Source organism: Procambarus clarkii, chromosome 25 (assembly GCF_040958095.1).
Source record: "Procambarus clarkii isolate CNS0578487 chromosome 25, FALCON_Pclarkii_2.0, whole genome shotgun sequence".
NCBI lineage: Eukaryota > Metazoa > Arthropoda > Malacostraca > Decapoda > Cambaridae > Procambarus > Procambarus clarkii.
The window spans coordinates 9,665,064-9,687,606 of NC_091174.1; the positions used below are offsets into that span (position 1 = coordinate 9,665,064).

At 47.6% G+C, this 22,543-nt stretch overlaps 1 long non-coding RNA gene across 2 annotated transcripts in view; it reads right to left on the bottom strand.

Moving 5' to 3' along the window:
* Positions 1 to 22,543, bottom strand: part of LOC123756455 (uncharacterized) — a 76,331-nt gene that overhangs the window by 39,517 nt on the left and 14,271 nt on the right. For both annotated transcript variants that reach the window (XR_011229616.1, XR_011229617.1), the window contains exon 2: positions 14,977 to 15,100. This is a non-coding gene — a long non-coding RNA (uncharacterized lncRNA). The remainder of the gene's footprint in view (positions 1 to 14,976; positions 15,101 to 22,543) is intronic.

Below are 22,543 nucleotides of genomic sequence, written 5' to 3' on the forward strand. Positions count from 1 at the left end.
TATATATATATATATATATATATATATATATATATATATATATATTATATATATATATATATACATAGTTCCTCGACACATGACTGGGCCCGCCTGAGAGAACGGTCCAAGTACCGGGCTGTAAGAGTAACGCGCAAGACATAAGGGATTCACGTAAGAGATAGAGAGAGAGATCTTGCCTAGTTCGTAAGTCCTGCTGTAGCTTGGGTTTTCTCCTCCACAGGCCACACACACACACACACACCAAAGGAATATTATTTTTGTACATAGGAACACAATCCTCTTTGTAAAATTTTTGTTTAATTATTCAGTGTTAAGAAACTGTACATAATTTATTTTTTTTGTATTTTCTTAATTTATTTATAATTTATTCGCTGTGTAACTTATTTTAAGACTTTTTTGTACGAGTTATTTATAAGTTATAAAAATTGTATGTGCGTAGTAAGCTATTTTACTATTTTAGTAATAGTAATCTTTACTATTTGGTGCAGGTCTATTCTGCATGGAATGATTACAAGTATTAAATAAATGTCTTCGACGGCACTATACAAGACTTTGTTTAGTATTTACCCTCGTTCCTTATCCATATACTACGATCTTCAAGATGTTACCACTTACGATCTCCAAGATACAACCACCTACGACCTCCAAGATACTACCACCTACGACCTCCAAGATACTACCACCTACGACCTCCAAGATACTACCACCTACGATCTTCAAGATTCTACCACCTACGACCTCCAAGATACTACCACCTACGACCTTCCCCTACACCACCACCGGAGGTCGTCCCCTTATACCGTATGGGGTCCTGACACCTGCCAGTAGAACTTCTGTCTCCCTCGCCACACCTGTGGAGGCCTCGCCACACCTGCTGTGACCCCTCCCACACACACCTGCCACCGAGTGCCACATTAAAGGCACTTTACAATCAATAAAGGCACCTCAGAATCTATAATAAAAATCAGAGCCATTCTTACCCGTCATTATTAGCGATAAAGAACATAAAATCTCTCGTTAAATGTGATCTGACTTTTATAAACACAAACAACACTTTTTGGGCATAAAAAAGTGAGTCGTAAATATAAGTTTCGATCAATTCAGACGAAGAAGCCGTAAGTGATTGTCAAAGATTGTGTTCTAAGGTAAGATTATCTAAAGGAGTCACCAGCAGGACTCTTGAGCACAAGGTGACGAGTTATAGGGGCTATATAATATCATATAATACTATATAATACCGTATAATACCGTATAATACTATATAATACCATATAATAAGATGAGCATCTCGCTAACACCGTATCCAATAATATTTAAGCAACAACTAACACATCATCGTGTAATTACGGGCTATTCATGTCCATGAGGGAGTAGTTGAAATTTTAAGGAAAAAAAAATAATTCAAAATAAAATAATACTTAAAAGTAGGGAATGAAACAAGGACACTACTATATCAATATATCAATTATATCAAATATAACTGTCAGCAGTAAGTCATATATAAGATCAAAAGTATACCGAGGGGGTATATCTTTGATCTTTTAATGGGGTATACTGAGAGGGTATAACCCCCTCGTTCAATAAGCTATTGTGATGACCTTAACGACCCAATTAGAGGTTGATATAGGCCTTAGGCCCAACTGAAGTTCTAATATTATCACATCACTTTCATCCCCTCCCCCCCCCCCTATTGTTACGACCCCCCAATTACGTTTGGCAGTTCAGTAATTAGGAAGCTCAATTATAAACTTATATTAATAAAAGGTAAATTTTACATTCTCTAAAAATACGACGAATTAGGAATGACGTGACAAAAATACTATAACAAAAATACTATAACAAAGAGATTTTATAACACGTAATATATATATTTTACATCATATAACACAATAGACGAAACGGTGGATATAAATTGGATATGTTTAGAGTCAGGAAGGACCTGGGTAAATACTGGTTGGGGGAAAAAAAGGTTGTAAATTTATTGAAACCAATGAGAAAAAAAAACTTAATAGACGAGGGAACGCTGGGTTGTTTCAAGCGTAGGTTAGACATGTGGATGAATGGGGGTTTGAGGGGATATAAATAGGAGGTGCCTCGTATGGGTTAATAGGTCCAATGCGGGTTTCTTTATTTTAATGTTGACGCACCATTACACCATCACCACACACCACAGCACCATCACTATACACGGTAGCACCATCACCATCACCACAGCACCCCACCATCACTCCACCACACACACACACACACACCACAGCACCATCACTATACACGGTAGCACCATCACCATCACCACAGCACCATCACCACAGCATAACACACCCCACAGCACCCCACCATCACCCCACCACACACCACCACACACACACACACACCACAGTACCATCACTATACACGGTAGCACCATCACCATCACCACAGCACCATCACCACAGCATAACACACCCCACAGCACCCCACCATCACCCCACCACACACCACCACACACACACACACACCACAGTACCATCACTATACACGGTAGCACCATCACCATCACCACAGCACCATCACCACAGCATAACACACCCCACAGCACCCCACCATCACCCCACCACACACCACCACACACACACCACACACCACAGCACCCCACCATCACCTCACCACACACCACCACACACACACACACACACCACACACCACAGCACCCCACCATCACCCCACCACACACCACCACACACACACCACACACCACAGCACCCCACCATCACCTCACCACACACCACCACACACACACCACACACCACAGCACCCCACCATCACCCCACCACACACCACCACACACACACACACACACACACACACACACACACACACACACACACACACACACACACCACAGCACCAACACAAACACGACACACACACACCACAGATCACCATAACATATAAGAAACACCATCAATACAGCCAGACCTCCACAGCCACAGTGATCCTACCAATGCTTTAAGAAATGCGTCTCACGAGTGAACGACCTTCAGCACCACGACCCACACGACAAACTTCCCCGACAAAAAACACATTAAAACACGCGAAAGAATCACGCAAAAAAAAGAGGCTAGTTCAATGACTGAAAACAAAACACAACACTAAACATAATATCGTGTTTGTGTGTGTTTTTGTATCAATGTTAATATACTAATTAATTATATCTGATGTTTTTGTAAACTTGGAGGTGGGTGGAGTACAGAAATAACTCCTGTAGTTCATAAATGGTGAGCAGGTGTCTGTTCACGTAGGTCTGCTGCCTGTTCGTGTGGGTCTGCTGCTTGTTCGTGTGGGTCTGCTGCTTGTTCGTGTGGGTCTGCTGCTTGTTCGTGTGGGTCTGCTGCTTGTTCGTGTGGGTCTGCTGCTTGTTCGTGTGGGTCTGCTGCTTGTTCGTGTGGGTCTGCTGCTTGTTCGTGTAGGTCTGCTGCTTGTTCGTGTGGGTCTGCTGCTTGTTCGTGTAGGTCTGCTGCTTGTTCGTGTAGGTCTGCTGCTTGTTCGTGTAGGTCTGCTGCTTGTTCGTGTAGGTCTGCTGCTTGTTCGTGTGGGTCTGCTGCTTGTTCGTGTAGGTCTGCTGCTTGTTCGTGTAGGTCTGCTGCTTGTTCGTGTAGGTCTGCTGCTTGTTCGTGTAGGTCTGCTGCCTGTTCGTGTGGGTCTGCTGCCTGTTCGTGTGGGTCTGCTGCTTGTTCGTGTGGGTCTGCTGCTTGTTCGTGTAGGTCTGCTGCTTGTTCGTGTGGGTCTGCTGCCTGTTCGTGTGGGTCTGCTGCTTGTTCGTGTGGGTCTGCTGCTTGTTCGTGTAGGTCTGCTGCTTGTTCGTGTAGGTCTGCCGCTTGTTCGTGTAGGTCTGCTGCTTGTTCGTGTAGATCTGCTGCTTGTTCGTGTAGGTCTGCCGCTTGTTCGTGTAGGTCTGCTGCTTGTTCGTGTAGGTCTGCTGCTTGTTCGTGTATGTCTGCCGCTTGTTCGTGTAGGTCTGCTGCTTGTTCGTGTAGGTCTGCTGCTTGTTCGTGTATGTCTGCCGCTTGTTCGTGTGGGTCTGCTGCTTGTTCGTGTGGGTCTGCTGCCTGTTCGTGTGGGTCTGCTGCTTGTTCGTGTAGGTCTGCTGCTTGTTCGTGTAGATCTGCTGCTTGTTCGTGTAGGTCTGCCGCTTGTTCGTGTAGGTCTGCTGCTTGTTCGTGTAGATCTGCTGCTTGTTCGTGTAGGTCTGCTGCTTGTTCGTGTAGGTCTGCCGCTTGTTCGTGTAGGTCTGCCGCTTGTTCGTGTAGGTCTGCTGCTTGTTCGTGTAGGTCTGCCGCTTGTTCGTGTAGGTCTGCCGCTTGTTCGTGTAGGTCTGCCGCTTGTTCGTGTAGGTCTGCTGCTTGTTCGTGTAGGTCTGCCGCTTGTTCGTGTAGGTCTGCTGCTTGTTCGTGTAGATCTGCTGCTTGTTCGTGTAGATCTTTCCTGGTGTTTTACGATACAACGACCTCCCCCACCACTATCGTACCCCGTCTACGATACTACGACCTCCCCCACCACCATCGTACCCCGTCTACGATACTACGACCTCCCCCACCACTATCGTACCCCGTCTACGATACTACGACCTCCCCCACCACTATCGTACCCCGTCTACGATACTACGACCTCCCCCACCACTATCCTTCCCCCCCCCCTACGATACTACGACGTCCGTCGCACATGTACACACACACACACACAGTTCACCGTTAACTTCCTGTCCTCCTTCACTGTCTCTTCCTCTCAGATGCGACAGAAAAAGGGACAAAATATACGGACAGACGAACGGACTGGCGAACAGTGACAAACAGACGAAGACAGACAGACAGACAGAGACGCAAACTGTCAAACAATGTGAAAAGAAAAAACCCTTAACCCCTGGAAACACAAACCGAAACTGTCTCTATTTTCCGCTTGTTACAACTTGTAATAAAGTTGTTACATCTTGGCGTAACGTGTTTATGACGTATTAGAACGTTGTTACAACTTGCTATATTGCTTGTTATAACTGGTTAGGAAGTGTTAAAACTTGTTCGAACGTTGTACCAACGTCGTAGTTTCGGTGTGTGTTTGGCGGGACCCACGGAGGTTAAACTCACCTCCACACCGCCACAAGCGTCAATCATGCCGACCTTAATTACCAAACCACATCAATAGGCAAATGAATCAATCGCCAATTAGCAACGAGAACGTCTTCCGAGTTGGGTGAAAACATTTACAAACATCCTTTGACCAATGTTTTCATGACTGATTCGGGTTAAAAATTTGTTTGGGCTTTTACCAGTGATCTTTCAGCTGGTTGCGGTACGCATCTAGCATCTCTCTTGAGCCTTGCTTATCAACAGGTAACATCTCGCGTCACCTGTCTTCACGTCGCGTCGAGTGACGGCGTTCAATGTCTTGGCAAAAGAGGCGAATATCCAGCCTTAGAAATAGACAATTTAGATTTCCTGGTGGGTATAAAAGGTTGGGTTATCTGCCTTGACTAGGCCAGAACTAGGTCGAGTGGTATTGTGAATTACCACTTTGTAGAATTAGTTAATAGAATTAGTAGTCTAGGGTCTAGGAGTGAAGTATAAAGTCTAGGGTGACGACGCGCCACGTTTCAATAATTAGTTATGCTATGTGCTTGTCTGTCAGGGCTTCTTGAGATGGTTATCTTGAGATGATTTCGGGGCTTTTTTTTTAGTGTCTCCGCGGCCCGGTCCTCGACCAGGCCTCCACCCCCAGGAATCAGCCCGTGATAGCTGACTAACACCTAGGTACCTATTTTATTGCTAGGTAACAGGGGCATAGGGTGAAAGAAACTCTGCCCATTGTTTCTTGCCGGCGTTTGGGATCGAACTCAGGACCAGAGGATCACAAGTCTAGCGTGCTGTCCGCTCGGCCGACCGGCTCCTTTGGAAGCTTGGAAGGCTACCTTATTACAGTCTAGAGGGGGGTGAGGTCTAGGTGTTTGGGCTCCACTTCATGGTTATTGGGTCTAGTGGATTGTAATTATTTTGACGTTAAAGTTCTGCTTTGAATTTGTTGTTCAAGGTGTTTATATGGTGTTAGTTGCTTGCACGTCTTGTAATGTCAGTGTATTGACCACCTGTACAGTGTACCAACACCTCTTCATAGCTGTGTCATTTGTCACATCTTACGACAAAATCTTCGTATCGTAATTGTCTCTATTCAAAACGCCGGTCGGTGTTAATCTTGCATATTCTCATCAGAATTCTGTTCATGATGATCATATTCTTTCTGGACCTGTTCTTATCTCAGAGTAGTTAAGAGTTCCCACAAGTACTCTCGTAGCTTATAGCTCTTTGTTGGCTTGATCCGTTCGTCAGTACTCGTCCAAGCTTCTACTGTAGCTGCATGACCACCACCACCACCACCACCACTACCACTACTACCACACCCCCGCCCACCACCACACACAACCCACAACAGTCCAGTAAGCCATTAGTTAAGAGCCACAGGTGCTGGTCCCCGGCTGCAGTGTATCACAGGCAGGTTGTCTTCCCAGACGGACTCCATTAACGGCCTCACTGTTAATCCACCAAGACGCCTCACTTATGAAAAGTGTACTGCCTTTTGTGTTGTATAAACTGTCGGAGATCTTCCCGCGCGTGTGTGATGGGTGTGTGTGTGTGTGTGTGTGTGTGTGTGTGTGTGTGTGTGTGTGTGTGTGTGTGTGTGTGTGTGTGTCTGTGTGTGTCTGTGTGTGTGTGTGTGTGTGTGTGTGTGTGTGTGTGTGTGTGTGTGTGTGTGTGTGTGTGTGTGTGTGTGTGTGTGTGTGTGTGTGTGTGTGTGTGGTGTGTGTCTGCTGTGTATATATATATATGTGTCCGTATGTACTCACCTATTTGTGCTTGCGGGGGGGGGGGGGGGGTTGAGCTTTGGCTCTTTGGTCCCGCCTCTCAACTGTCAATCAACTGCCGCCTCTCAACTGTCACGCGCGTGTGCGTGCTAGCCTGTAAGTGTCCACCTAACTATGCTTCAAGAGTAGAATGTTAGCTACTAAACTGGCCTCTGTGTATGTTTGTAATCACATGATTGTGCCGGAAGAATCGAGCTTCAGCTCTTAGACCCGGCTTGTCCAGCAACCGGTTGTATGATGCAATAATTTACGACCAATTATGAAAGTACTTAAGGAAATTCCTGTTTCAATTCTTCCTCCGTGGTCTAACACTGTCATATTTTGTTTTATGTTTGCAGTTCCGGGTTCGATCCCGGGCGCCGGCGAGAAACAATGGGCAGAGTTTCTTTCACCCTATGCCCCTGTTACCTAGCAGTTAAATAGGTACCTGGGTGTTAGTCAGCTGTCACGGGCTGCTTCCTGGGGGTGGAGGCCTGGTCGAGGACCGGGCCGCGGGGACACTAAAAAGCCCCGAAATCATCTCAAGATAACCTCAAGATAAGAGAAGGTTATCTCAGATGCTTCATGTAGCCAATGGCAGAGTCGTCCGTTAACTATCATTCGGATATATGGTTTCCGTCTCACCTTAGTATATTAGCGGCAGTATACGGCGTCGCTCTGAATCTTCTTAACCGGCTCCTCAAGCGCATCTTTATGGCCTCTTTAGAGTAATGTATTGGTGAGAAATTTGTTCTGGGGAGGTGTGTGTGTAGCGTGGTACATGGTACCTTAGCCTTCCACGGTGGTACAGTCACCCACGCTGGTACAGTCACCCACGGTGGTACAGTCACCCACGGTGGTACAGTCACCCACGGTGGTACAGTCACCCACGGTGGTACAGTCACCCACGGTGGTACAGTCACCCACGGTGGTACAGTCACCCACGGTGGTACAGTCACCCACGGTGGTACAGTCACCCACGGTGGTACAGTCAACGCTGGTACAGTCACCCACGGTGGTACAGTCACCCACGGTGGTACAGTCAACGCTGGTACAGTCACCCACGGTGGTACAGTCAACGCTGGTACAGTCACCCACGGTGGTACAGTCAACGCTGGTACAGTCACCCACACTACATAATCCAAAGTGTGACAAATATCACCATTAGAAAGCAAGCAAAGACTCTAGTCGTAGGTGATTTCAATCTCGGAAAATTTGAATGATAAAAAAAGGGAAGAGAATTGCTTGGATTCCTAAAATAGTTGAGGACTATAGGCTCAAAATAAGACAAAGATGAGAAGTATATACAACAAATTCCAATGACCACACTGTGTAAACATTTGAGTAGTTTATAATGCAGTTGATGACAAAGAGGAAGAGGCTTTATCGAAGAGGAGATTATGATGAAATAAGGGAGTTCTCTGCATTGATACATTGAGAAACAGACCAAAAGGGACAAACCGTTGTAAGATATGAAGGAAAAACATGAAAGGGGGTAACATTTACACACAGATAAAGAGGCACATTTCCTAACAAAGCAATAGGCTGAAAGACGGCTCACTGCTCAATAGCTAAAGCAAACAAAAAAAGCCAAAGCTCTATGTAGAAAAGCATTAAAAAGTACTCGTCACACAAGGACTAGTGAAAGGAGGAGAAGAACAAGGGGACAAGCACGTATGCCTGGTAAGACTAACAGATAAGGAACACTGAGAAGGTCATATGAAGAAGAGTTTAAGAGAAGAGCTTAAGGTGCTGCCCCTTCACCTGGTGAGGTGAAGGGGCAGGAGTGACCACCTGCTGCACCACTAACACTACTCACTACTCCTCAGGAGAACCAAGGAGAACCAAGGCTCTCTTCCCACCCTCCACGGTGCTCAGCCCACTGGAAAATAAATCTTAGAAAATGGCACCATACCTTGATGAGACCCGGATGGAACATTGGCAGTTAAGGCATAATAATATGATGTTATTTTATAATATCTCTATCCCCTCCCCCCCTCCTTCTCTTCCCTCCTCCTCCTCCTCCTCCTCCTACTCTTCCTCCTCAACGCTGCTAGTCCGACTAACGGGAGCTCACAGTCGACATCTTCCAGGTGAGTGAGAGACAAAAATCACAGATGGAGGAAAACAGAAAGATGTCTACCCAAGCGTGAGGAGGTATCGCCCCCCCCTCTAACCCCCCCCCTTCCCCACCTTACCACCCACACTTACCTCCCCCCCCCCCCTTGACTTATTCTACAGCCCCCTTACAACCGATACTCGCTGCCCGCTCTACAACCACCTACACTCCTCTCTCTCTCTCTCTCTCTCTCTCTCTCTCTCTCTCTCTGCTCCCTTCCACCACGTAGAGTAAGTGTTGTAATTAGGAATAATGCCTTTCAAAACGGTATTGAAGAACAAGCACGCATTAAGAACTATGCCTCTTCAACACAAGCAGAGCTAACTGCCATCGTTATGGTGTTAAGAGTCCTTCAAACACCAGAGGTGTAGTTATCTCCACTCATTCAAAAGCTGAAATAACACTATCTTATGAAAATGAAAAAAAAAGAGCTGTGAAAATAGAAACCAATCAGTGAAGGGTGATCAATTGACCAGACCACACACTAGAAGGTGAAGGGACGACGACGTTTCTGTCCGTCCTGGACCACAATCGACTTGAGATTGTGGACGACGGACCAAAACGTCGTCGTCCCTTCACCTTCTAGTGTGTGATCTGGTCAACTTACTTTAGCCACGTTATTGTGACTCCTCGTCTGCACAAGGGTGATCAGTATCCTTTGGATTCCCTTCCGCGAGGGATTCTGTAGAGATGAATGCAAATGTGATGACTGCAGAGGCCGCTGAAGGAAACAACATTGAATACTTCATACCCACAGCTCTTCTACAAGTTAAGAGGCAACATCACCGTGACAAAGTAACTGACGAACGGAGAGCAGATGAACAAACCAGTGAATCTGTACGCTGGTACAACATGGTTGCAGCTGGCAATCCCAATCATTATGGACAAAGAGGAAGTGGCCGCGGGAGAGAATCAGTAATAGCGAGAATCCGTCTTGGATACAAATATCCATGGAGATTCCGGATGGAAACAACAGTTGAGCAGCGGAGTTGCAGAATCTGTGGTGAGAGTGATGGACACCGCCTTGACCACTACCTACGTCAATGTGAACATCTAAGAGTCATTAGAAATATGTGTAGAATAATAAACCCCACATTGTTTGAGTTAGGTAAACACTATTTGTCAAATATTGATACTGTTCTTAAAAGATTCCCTACACTTTGCACCCGCTAGATAACGTAAGTTTAGGAGTTTGTAAATGTTACTCTTTTCTTTTGATAAACTGGTCTCTTGAGACAGTTAAGCAAGTCCCAGCTGTGTGTGGGCACAAGTGACAGGATGAACAACCCAGCGGGTTTTCTTCCTATTGGGGAATGTTGTACATGCTGCTATGGCGGTATGTCCACTCACAGGATGAGTGGCGCTGCCCAATACTGTCACTATGGCGGTGTGTCCACTCACAAGATGAGTGGCGCTGCCTAATACTGTCACTATGGCGGTGTGTCCACTCACAGGATGAGTGGCGCTGCCCAATACTGTCACTATGGCGGTGTGTCCACTCACAGGATGAGTAGCGCTGCCCAATACTGTCACTATGGCGGTGTGTCCACTCACAAGATGAGTGGCGCTGCCCAATACTGTCACTATGGCGGTGTGTCCACTCACAGGATGAGTAGCGCTGCCCAATACTGTCACTATGGCGGTGTGTCCACTCACAGGATGAGTGGCGCTGCCCAATACTGTCACTATGGCGGTGTGTCCACTCACAGGATGAGTAGCGCTGCCCAATACTGTCACTATGGCGGTGTGTCCACTCACAAGATGAGTGGCGCTGCCCAATAAACTCGCCCCTCGGGGCAAAATTTTAATGTTATTATAAAATAATGAGTACTGAAAAGCACGAACCCAAGCCACCCACCTAACCTTAGCAACCTAACCTAACCTAACCTTACAAACCTATGTATAGAAAACGTGGACATTGGTGAGCCGCTAGTTCTCAGAGTACCCATTATTTTGTACATTGGGGGACCATAGCGTAGAAAATGGGACTTTTCCCACATAAATCTCCGTTGTCAGGGGACAGGAAGCCCGCGCCTAGTCTTATCGAGGCCCCCCAGGCCAATTACTGACCTTCTCCAGGAAGCAACCCACAACAGTTGCCTGTAACTCCTACGCCGAGGCATCATATGTGTCTAAGCGTTTCGGCCATTCCAATTGATTGGATCTGGGTCCGCGGGTTGTGAGCCGAGGACGTGGACCACTTTGCTACAGAGACCCCTATATACATGTGATTGGAGTGCTCCGTCATCATGAGAATAAAGGGCTAAGCCAGCAGGACTACACAACACTTGGAAGGGATATGAGACAGACTAACAAGTGGGATAGAAGGATAGGAAGGCGACTATCTAGCACGGGGATGGGATAGGAGAACAAGGGGGCTTGAAGGGACGATGCTCAACCACTTGGCCCGTACGGGAGTCGAACTCCGACCTGCAAGAAGCCAGAACGTGGCTCTCCCAGCCAAGCCACGTGGATGAGGCGGTGATGAGTAGTGATGAACACCGTCTACCTGATTCATCCCCCACAGGAGGAGTCACGGACCAGCCCCTTATCTCCCAGTGCTGTGTGAGTCACTTGTGAGCCGCTCGCTCTCTACATACCTGGCATGTGTGTGTCTAACACGTGTTGTACACCCTATCATCACTCTCTTCCCTATGTATCTATGTATGCATGTGTCTGATAATGTATTTATGTATGTGTATGTGTGTGTGTATGTATATATCTATTTATGTACTCACCTAGTTGTGCTTGCGGGGGTTGAGCTCTGGCTCTTTGGTCCCGCCTCTCAACCGTCAATCAACAGGTGTGTGAATGTGTGTGTGTGTGTGTGTGTACTCAACTAGTTGTGCTTGCGGGGGTTGAGCTCTGCTCTTTCGGCCCGCCTCTCAACTGTCAGGTGCCTATTTACTGCTAGGTAACAAGGGAGCATTAGGGTGAAAGAAACCCCATGTCCATTTGTTTCCGCTTCCGCCGAAGGATCGAATCCGGTCCCTTAGGACTACGATCTCAGAGCGCTGTCCACTCAGCCGCGAGGCCCCGCTGTGTGTACGCACGCACACACACACACAGATAAGGCTCTGGAGAGCATAATTACACCAGGAGAAGCACCAGGCTGATCTGACGCATCAGCCACTGATATCAGCGGGCTCCGACGCCAAGGATAGCGCTGGAAAAATGATGTTTTTAAAATAAGGTCAGTGACATCCTTCTTGGTGACTTCACCGTGAAGAGATGTCACCTGCGTGTATGTATGTGTGTGTGTGTGTGTATTTTACAGACGTCATGTTCTCGTCATCTTTTGGTGAGTGTGAGAGGTGTTATCCTTAGTGGATGAAATACTAATTTTCTGCTATCCTAGTGAATGGAACACCTGCATTCAGCTATCCTAGAAGAGGTGAACAAACCTCACTCACCTGCACTCCGGACCTTGAGAGCACGAAGTCCCATCTTTTCCAGGGCGAGGCGGGGGTCAAGGCGGGGGTCAAGACGGGGGTCAAGACAGGGGTCAAGGCGGGGTTCAAGCGCCGCATGAGGGGAAAATATGAGGGGAAAGGGAAGGGGGGGAAATGGACTGAGTTATGACATGAAAGGGACTTGGGCAGGAAATAATAAAGCAGGTTTACACAGTTAACTACAAAAGCTGAACACACACACACACACACGCACGCACACACGCACGCACACACGCACACACACACACACACACACACACACACACACGCACGCACACGCGCGCACACACACACACACACACACACACACACATACACACACACACACATACACACACACACACACACACACACACACACACGCACGCACACACACACACACACACACACACACACACACACACACACACACACACATGCACACTATAATCAAGGAAGGTCACCACTTGTTATTAATGGGGTTATTAAGGTCTATCAACCTCTGGAGGGTTATTAAGGTCTATCAACCTCTGGAGGGTTATTAAGGCCCATCAACCTCTGGAGGGTTATTAAGGCCTATCAACCTCTGGAGGGTTATTAAGGCCTATCAACCTCTGGAGGGTTATTAAGGCCCATCAACCTCTGGAGGGTTATTAAGGCCCATCAACCTCTGGAAGGTTATTAAGGCCTATCAACCTCTGGAGGGTTATTAAGGCCTATCAACCTCTGGAGGGTTATTAAGGCCTATCAACCTCTGGAGGGTTATTAAGGCCTATCAACCTCTGGAGGGTTATTAAGGCCTATCAACCTCTGGAGGGTTATTAAGGCCTATCAACCTCTGGAGGGTTATTAAGGCCCATCAACCTCTGGAGGGTTATTAAGGCCTATCAACCTCTGGAGGGTTATTAAGGCCTATCAACCTCTGGAGGGTTATTAAGGCCTATCAACCTCTGGAGGGTTATTAAGGCCTATCAACCTCTGGAGGGTTATTAAGGCCCATCAACCTCTGGAGGGTTATTAAGGCCTATCAACCTCTGGAGGGTTATTAAGGCCTATCAACCTCTGGAGGGTTATTAAGGCCTATCAACCTCTGGAGGGTTATTAAGGCCTATCAACCTCTGGAGGGTTATTAAGGCCTATCAACCTCTGGAGGGTTATTAAGGCCTATCAACCTCTGGAGGGTTATTAAGGCCTATCAACCTCTGGAGGGTTATTAAGGCCTATCAACCTCTGGAGGGTTATTAAGGCCTATCAACCTCTGGAGGGTTATTAAGGCCTATCAACCTCTGGAGGGTTATTAAGGCCACCACAATAGCCTAATGACCACCCAGCAAATATACTTTAGTCCTCAACATACTTCAGGACTAAGATATACTCTCAGTATACACATACTTTTAAGTGTATATTTTCCCCTTGACGTGTTGGTCTTGATCAATCAGGTTGTGATTGCTCTTTTTCGCTGCTCTCCTCGTCGGTGGAGCTCTCATTCAGGGCGAAACGTTTGGGCACGTTTTCTCAAACTTGATGCCTATACCTTCCCCCTATCTTGAGATGAGTTCGGGGGCTTAGCGTCCCCGCGGCCCGGTCCTCGACCCTGCCTCTTTTTTTGTTACACATCCCCAAGAAGCAGCCGGTAGCAGCTGTCTAACTCCCAGGTACCTATTTACTGCTAGAGTGAATAGGAGCATCAGGGCGAAAGAAACTGTGCCCAGTTGTTTCCGCCTCGGCTGGGAATCGAACTCGGAAACTTAAGGCTACGAACCCCGAGCGCTGCCCACTCAGCTGTCAGGCCCCTTAATGTGTGTAATAGACGCTACATAAAGACTCACAACAAATGCCGTTCGAAGTTGTTTTCGAACAGTACTTCGCGTGTTCCGTTCGAATCTCATCTCAGTCAACAGTTCGAATCTCACCTCAGTCAACAGTTTGAATCTCATCTCAGTCAACAGTTCGAATCTTACCTCAGTCAACAGGTCGAATCTCACCTCAGTCAATAGTTCGAATCTCACCTCAGTCAACAGGTCGAATCTCACATCAGTCAACAGCTCGAATCTCACCTCAGTCAACAGTTCGAATCTCACCTCAGTCAACAGTTCGAATCTCACATCAGTCAACAGCTCGAATCTCACCTCAGTCAACAGTTCGAATCTCACCTCACTCAACAGGTCGAATCTCACCTCAGTCAACAGTTGGAATCTCACCTCAGTCAACAGTTGGAATCTCACCTCAGTCAACAGTTGGAATCTCACCTCAGTCAACAGGTCGAATCTCACATCAGTCAACAGGTTGAATCTCACCTCAGTCAACAGGTCGAATCTCACATCAGTCAACAGGTTGAATCTCACCTCAGTCAACAGCTCGAATCTCACATCAGTCAACAGTTGGAATCTCACCTCAGTCAACACATGGCAGCTGGTTGCCATACACTTCTTGCCATGTCTGCTTACCGGCAACTATTCTGTTTTTGGTATTAATTTAATTTTTTTTTCTCCAACTTAAAACCTTTTCTTCCCTTTTCTCGCGGTATCTAGACTACTCCTTGCTGTTTCACTGACCTGTGGTGTCTGGCGAACGGTGTTTCAGGGAGAGGAATAGGTGGCCGCGCCCGTTATTATCTTTCCACATGTTGCATTCTCTTGATTATTCTCTTGCGCTACTTCCATCCGCTCGTTGCTGACACTACGGAGGGAAACACGGACAAATAAGTGGAAGGGTTCTTAAGAAAGTATAGCGTTAAAGGCAGGACCCGACCCCCCTTAAAGAGGCGTCGGGCTCCATGAAAGAGTGTTTAGCATGTCTTAAACCTTTTTTGTCCCAATTGATGATGTTGGTGGCTTGTAGGGGGTAGGGGGGGGGGGGGGTAGGGGGGAGAGGGGTGGTGGGGGAAAAGGGGTGTTGGGGTGGGGGGAGGTGGGGGGGGGGAGGTGTAAAAGTGTGAAGGTATTGGCCACAAGTGCCACTTCCAGCCACCTTCCTCAATGAGAACCTTTCCCTTCCTCCTTCTTCCCCTCCCTCCCACTCTCCCTCCCTCTCTCTCCCTCTTCCTCCAGCTCTCCGCTCACCTCGCAGTATTACTATGTCATATTGAGACACCACCCTGGGTCCCGGGGTCACACCCTACACCTCTACCCAAAACACCAAGCAACACTGCCAGTACCCGAGACATCTTAACAGTACACATACACCTGAAACACATATGTCTCACCATCGTGAATACCATCTTAAGAGCCCCGCCCGGCCGCCCCTGCGCCATAATTCATCACTGTAGTCCGGTCGTTAATTGTTCCCATTAACATCTTGGTGTCATAACAATCTCCTTGAATTCCACATGTTCCTTCAACTTGTGGAATTCAAGGTGAAGGAACTTGACTTTTTCCTCAGGACCAACTTCATGGGTCCTGAGCCCTGTACTTCATGGGTCCTGAGCCCTGTACTTCATGGGTCCTGAGCCCTGTATTTCATAGGTCCTGAGCCCTGTACTTCATGGGTCCTGAGCCCTGTAATTCATAGGTCCTGAGCCCTGTACTTCATAGGTCCTGAGCCCTGAACTTCATGGGTCCTGAGCCCTGTACTTCATGGGTCCTGAGCCCTGTACTTCATGGGTCCTGAGCCCTGTACTTCATGGGTCCTGAGCCCTGTACTTCATAGGTCCTGAGCCCTGAACTTCATGGGTCCTGAGCCCTGTACTTCATGGGTCCTGAGCCCTGTACTTCATGGGTCCTGAGCCCTGTACTTCATAGGTCCTGAGCCCTGTACTTCATAGGTCCTGAGCCCTGAACTTCATGGGTCCAGAGCCCTGTACTTCATGGGTCCTGAGCCCTGTACTTCATGGGTTCTGAGCCCTGTACTTCATGGGTTCTGAGCCCTGTACTTCATGGATCTTTGGCCCATCTTACAGTATATTTTAATTAATTTCAGCATATAAAGTCTCAGTATACTTACAGAATGTAATTATTATTACAATTATTATTATTATTAAATTAAAATATATAAAGCAATAAGGACTGTATTCCAGTAGAGGCTGTAATTGGCAGGTGTGGCAAATGACCTTGTTTGACACACACACACACACATACACACACACACACACACACACACACACACACACACACACACACACACACACGCACACACACACACACACACACACACACACACACACACACATACACACACACACACACACACACACACACACACACACACACACACTCACACACACACACACACACACACACACACTCACACACACACACACTCACACACACACACACACACACACACACACACACACACACACACACACACACCTCAAGCTAGTGAGAGAGACAAACTCAAACGCTCGCGACACCAGTTTAGTTCCTGTCTCTATATCAAAATAAATGTGGGGGGAGGGCAGCAGGCGTTGTTAAGGTGGGGGAGTGGGGGGCGGTGGGAGTGGGGGGCGGTGGGGAATGGGGGGGAGGTATTTTTTTGGAGTGGGGGGCGGTGGGGAATGGGGGGAGGTATTTTTTTGGAGTGGGGGGGGGTGGTAGGTAGAGGGACGGTGGTAACATGATGGAGAGGAACTGTTGAGAGAGAGAGAGAGAGAGAGAGAGAGAGAGAGAGAGAGAGAGAGAGAGAGAGGAGAGAGAGAGAGAGAGAGAGAGAGAGAGAGAGAGAGAGAGAGAGAGGAGAGAGAGAGAGAGAGAGAGAGAGAGAGAGAGAGAGAGAGAGAGAGAGAGAGAGAGAGAGAGAGAGAGAGAGAGAGAGAGAGAGAGAGGAGAGAGAGAGAGAGAGAGAGAGAGAGAGAGAGAGAGAGAGAGAGAGAGAGAGAGAGAGAGAGAGAGAGAGAGAGAGCCAGAGACATCGTGATACCTAGCAACAGAGAACAGCACTTAGCAACAGAACACCCCGGGGGTGAGACATCACAGTTACTAGATAAAGATTACACAACACACCCCCTAACACAGAGAGTGTACCAAGCAGGAATACACCCTCCCCTACACCCCCCTACACCCCCCCAGACCGCCACAGGGAGCAACATGACACCATCACAGTGAAGAACACTGTGTTGCAGTCCTTCAAGAATACTGTGTTGCAGGCCTTCAAGAACCCCTTCAAGAACCTTCAAGTAGCGAAAAAGCAACCTAAATTACTACATAGTTATATAAGAAGGAAAATGTCGGTGAACGACCAAGTGACGAGACTAAGTAAGTAATTATCAACAGAAGGCATCAAACCGGGAAGGTTCTGTAGCACCATCAAATGTGTGGAGTAATCAGAGGGCGCTAAATATCACCAAGGATGCCAGTACGAGAACAGAAACGCATAAGGCGGACGATATCAAAAGTATTCGGTTCACCAAGAACTCTATCGAGGGACAAGCGACCGCTAGAGACGGTCGCAAAGCAAGACACACGCTGTGACGAGACTAAGAAAACAGAAGGGGCATATACAGAAAGCGACAAGGAAATCTGCGAGGTACTGAATGCCAGTTTCCATAGAGTGTTCACAACCGAGCCTGAGCAGCTCCCATTGTTAGAACAGGAGATGACCCAAAATGAGAGACTAACGGATATCTAACTGGTCGAGGACCGGGCCGCGGGGGCGCTAAGCCCCGAAATCATCGCAAGATAACCTCAAGACATAGAAGTGACAGCAGAGCAGGTAATGAAACAGCTAACAACACTGGATGAAACTAAAGCAGTTGGACCAGACAATGTATCACCGTAGATACTAAAAGAGGCAGCGCAGGCCCTCAGCGTGCCTCTAGCAAGGATCTTTATTGAGTCACTTATGAAGGCAGAGTTGCCCAGTTGCTGGAAGAAGGCAAATGTGGTACCAATTTAAAAAAAAGGGAGATATGGAAGAGGCACTTAACTACAGATCAGCATCACTGACAAGCATCCCCTGTAAAGTACTTGGAAAAATAATCAGGTTAAGACTGATTACACACCTAGAGAACATTAGGTATGTAAACAAACACCAACATGGGTCCAGAGAAAGGAAATCATGCCTACCAAACCTTCTGGAATTCTATGATAAAGTCACAAGAATAAGGCAGGACAGAGAAGCATGGGCAGACTGCATATTTATGGACTGCCAAAATGCCTTTGACACAGTACCACACAGGAGACTGCTATACAAACTTGCGAGGCAGGCGGGAGTAAGCGGAAAAGCCTTAGCCTGGCCAAAGAATTACTTAACAGGCAGGAGTCAGAGAGTAACAGTCAGGGGCGAGAAGTCAGACTGGTGAACAGTAACGAGTGGAGTACCTTAAAGATCGGTGCTGGGACCAGTTCTATTTCTAATATACGTAAACGACATGTCAACAGGAGTGGAGTCCTACATGTCGATGTTCGCGGATGACGCAAAATTAATGAGACGAGTTGTGACAGATGAGGACTGTAGGATCCTCCAAGAGGACTTGAACAAGCTGCATAGATAGTCAGATGGCTACTGGAGTTCAACACGAGCAAGTGTAAAGTTATGGAATTGGGACTAGGTGATAGGCGACCAAAGGGACAGTACACAATGAAGGGGAACTTCCTTCCTGTGACGATTCTAGAAAGGGCCCTGGGAGTGGAGGCAACACCAGATCTAACTACTGTGGCACATATAAATCGGATAACAACAGCAGCGTATTCTACGCTAGCAAAAGTTAGAACGTCATTGACAAACCTAAGTAAGGAGACATTTAAGGCACTTTACACTGTCTACGTGAGACCAGTCTTAGACTATGAAGCGCCAGCATGGAGCCCCACCTTAAGAAACACATTAGGAAACTGGAAAAGGTTCTAAAATTTGCGACGAGGCTCGTCCCAGAGTTGCATGGCATGGGATAGGAAGAGCGACTGAAGGAACTGAACCCGACGACGTTAAAAAAAAAAAGGAGGGAGCGGTGAGATGTGACAGCAGCATACAAAATACTTAGATGGTATTGACAGAGTGGAAATAGACGAAATGTTCACAGGGAATACCAACAGAACAAGGGGACATGGGTGGAAGCTGGAAACTCAGAGGAGTCACAGAAATGTTAGAAAGTTTTCTTTTAGCGTGAGAGTAATGGAGAAATAAATGAACTAGAGGAACACATTGAGGAATCAAACACTATTCACAGCTTTAAAACAAGGTAGGATAGAGCAGAAGGGCAGTAGTCATTGCTTTAAACAACCGAAGGCTAGAAAGGCAGGATCCAAGAGCCGACGCTCGATCCTGCAGGCACAAATAGGTGAGTATATGGGGTCACGGAGAAAGATCCTGGTGGTTCATATCACGCCGGTCCAGTCCTGTGAAACCCACATCAAAATGTGTATACGAATAGGTGACTACACACGACCGAGCGCACATCACTCGGAAGTCGTAGTTCTACGTGGCCCGGGTTCGATTCCCGGCCGAGGCAAACACATTTAGTTATTTGTTTCACCTGATGCACCTGTTCACCTAGCAGTAAACAAGAGCAACAACACCAAACACAAAACCAAACAGGAAAAAATCCTGGGGCCAGATTCACAAAGCAGTTACGCAAGCACTTACGAACCTGTACATCTTTTCTCAATCTTTGGCGGCTTTGTTTACAATTATTAAACAGTTAATGAGCTCCGAAGCACCAGGAGGCTGTTTATAACAACAACAACAGCTGAATGGCAAGTTTTCATGCTTGTAAACTGTTTGATAAATGTAACCAAAGCCGTCAAAGATTGAGGAAAGATGCACACGTTCGCAAGTGCTTGCGTAAGTGCTTTCGTGAATCTGGCCCCAGACCTCACTTCCCCGTAGACACTGCTAGGGAGAAACACATAAGGATGCCGCCGTATCTGCGGTACAAGAGATACCTTCAGTAAACTCATTGACCAAAATAGAAATAAAAAAAAATGGTACTCCGCTAATCGCGTAGCCGATAAAGTCGTCTGGAAATTCCGTGATTGGGATCATTCAAGCATTATTACGCAGTTGCATTGTGGGAGGGGGATTGGGGGGTGGGGGGGGGGTAGGGGGGGGGGGGGGAGGAGGGGTTGAACACAGTACACCCTCTCATTCCTCTCCCACATGTAAACATCACAACTATCATTTTAATCTTTTGTAACCATGCTTCTATATGATATTGTCAATATTACCTTCATAGTGTGTGGGCCCAATCGCTTGCGTTGGTCAGTACAGAGACGGCCTATATATATATATATATATATATATATATATATATATATATATATATATATATATATATATATATATATATATATATATATATAGCTTCTTGTAGGGGTTGGCGTTCGATTCCCGATGGTCCGTGTGGTTGGGCTCACTTAACCCATCATATCCCAAGACCACGGGAACCTCCCATCGCTGTAAGCAAGAAGAGTTAAGGGAGACATGATCACCACATACAAGATTCTCAGAGGAATTCATAGGGTAGATAAAGACAATTTATTTAACACAATGGGTACACACGAACAAGGGGACACAGGTGGAAACTGAGTACCCAAATGAGCCACAGAGACGCTAGAAAGAACTTTTTTCAGTGTCAGAGTAGTTTAACAGGTGGAATGCATTAGGCAGTGATGTGGTGGAGGCTGACTCCATACACAGTTTCAAGTGTAGATATGATAGAGCCCAATAGGCTCAGGAACCTGTATACCAGTTGATTGACAGTTGAGAGGCGGGACCAAAGAGCCAGAGCTCAACCCCCGCAAGCACACCTAGGTGAGCACACTGCTTGAGGAGAGACGTGACCACGTCCCTCATCTCGTCACTACCCCCCTCCCCCCCGCCCCCCCCCCCCGCCCCCCCCCCCCCCCCCACGTGACAACACCACATAAACACCATCATTTAATTTACATCTCATTCTTTAATGTTTCCCTAAAGAGCTAATAACGTGCTGGAAACATTCTCAGGCAGACAGCGTTACCTTCCTGCTCTACTGGTTACCACAGCTACCACCAACCACAGCTACCACCAGCCACAGCTACCACCAGCCACAGCTACCACCAGCCATAGCTACCACCAGCCACAGCTACCACCAGCCACAGCTACCACCAGCCACAGCTACCACCAACCACAGCTACCACCAGCCACAGCTACCACCAGCCACAGCTACCACCAGCCACAGCTACCACCAGCCACAGCTACCACCAGCCACAGCTACCACCAACCACAACTACCACCAGCCACAGCTACCACCAGCCACAGCTACCACCAACCACAGCTACCACCAGCCACAACTACCACCAACCACAGCTACCACCAGCCACAGCTACCACCAGCCACAGCTACCACCAACCACAGCTACCACCAGCCACAACTACCACCAACCACAGCTACCACCAGCCACAGCTACCACCAACCACAGCTACCACCAGTCACAGCTACCACCAGTCACAGCTACCACCAGCCACAGCTACCACCAGCCACAGCTACCACCAACCACAGCTACCACCAACCACAGCTACCACCAGCCACAGCTACCACCAGCCACAGCTACCACCAACCACAGCTACCACCAGTCACAGCTACCACCAGCCACAGCTACCACCAGCCACAGCTACCACCAGCCACAACTACCACCAGCCACAGCTACCACCAGCCACAACTACCACCAGCCACAACTACCACCAGCCACAACTACCACCAGCCACAACTACCACCAGCCACAACTACCACCAGCCACAGCTACCACCAACCACAACTACCACCAGCCACAGCTACCACCAACCACAACTACCACCAGCCACAGCTACCACCAGCCACAACTACCACAGCCACAGCTACCACCAGCCACAGAAACCACCAGCCACAGCTACCACCAGCCACAGCTACCACCAACCACAACTACCACCAGCCACAGCTACCACCAGCATCTCAACCAACACTCAACACCCTACTACCACCCTCCCCCCCCCCCGCGACAACTACCACCCCCACCATTCCCAATCCACATAGCTACCACCAGTACCACTCATCAACGAACCACCACCACCACCACCACCACCTACAAGCATCACTACCCCCCACCAACGATCTTTAACTACCACCACCCCTACCAGCACCACTACCCCCCACACAACGCCACCACTAACTATACAACCACCCACCATTACCGACCTAATGACACCACGCAGACAAAAGAGATGAGTTTTATCA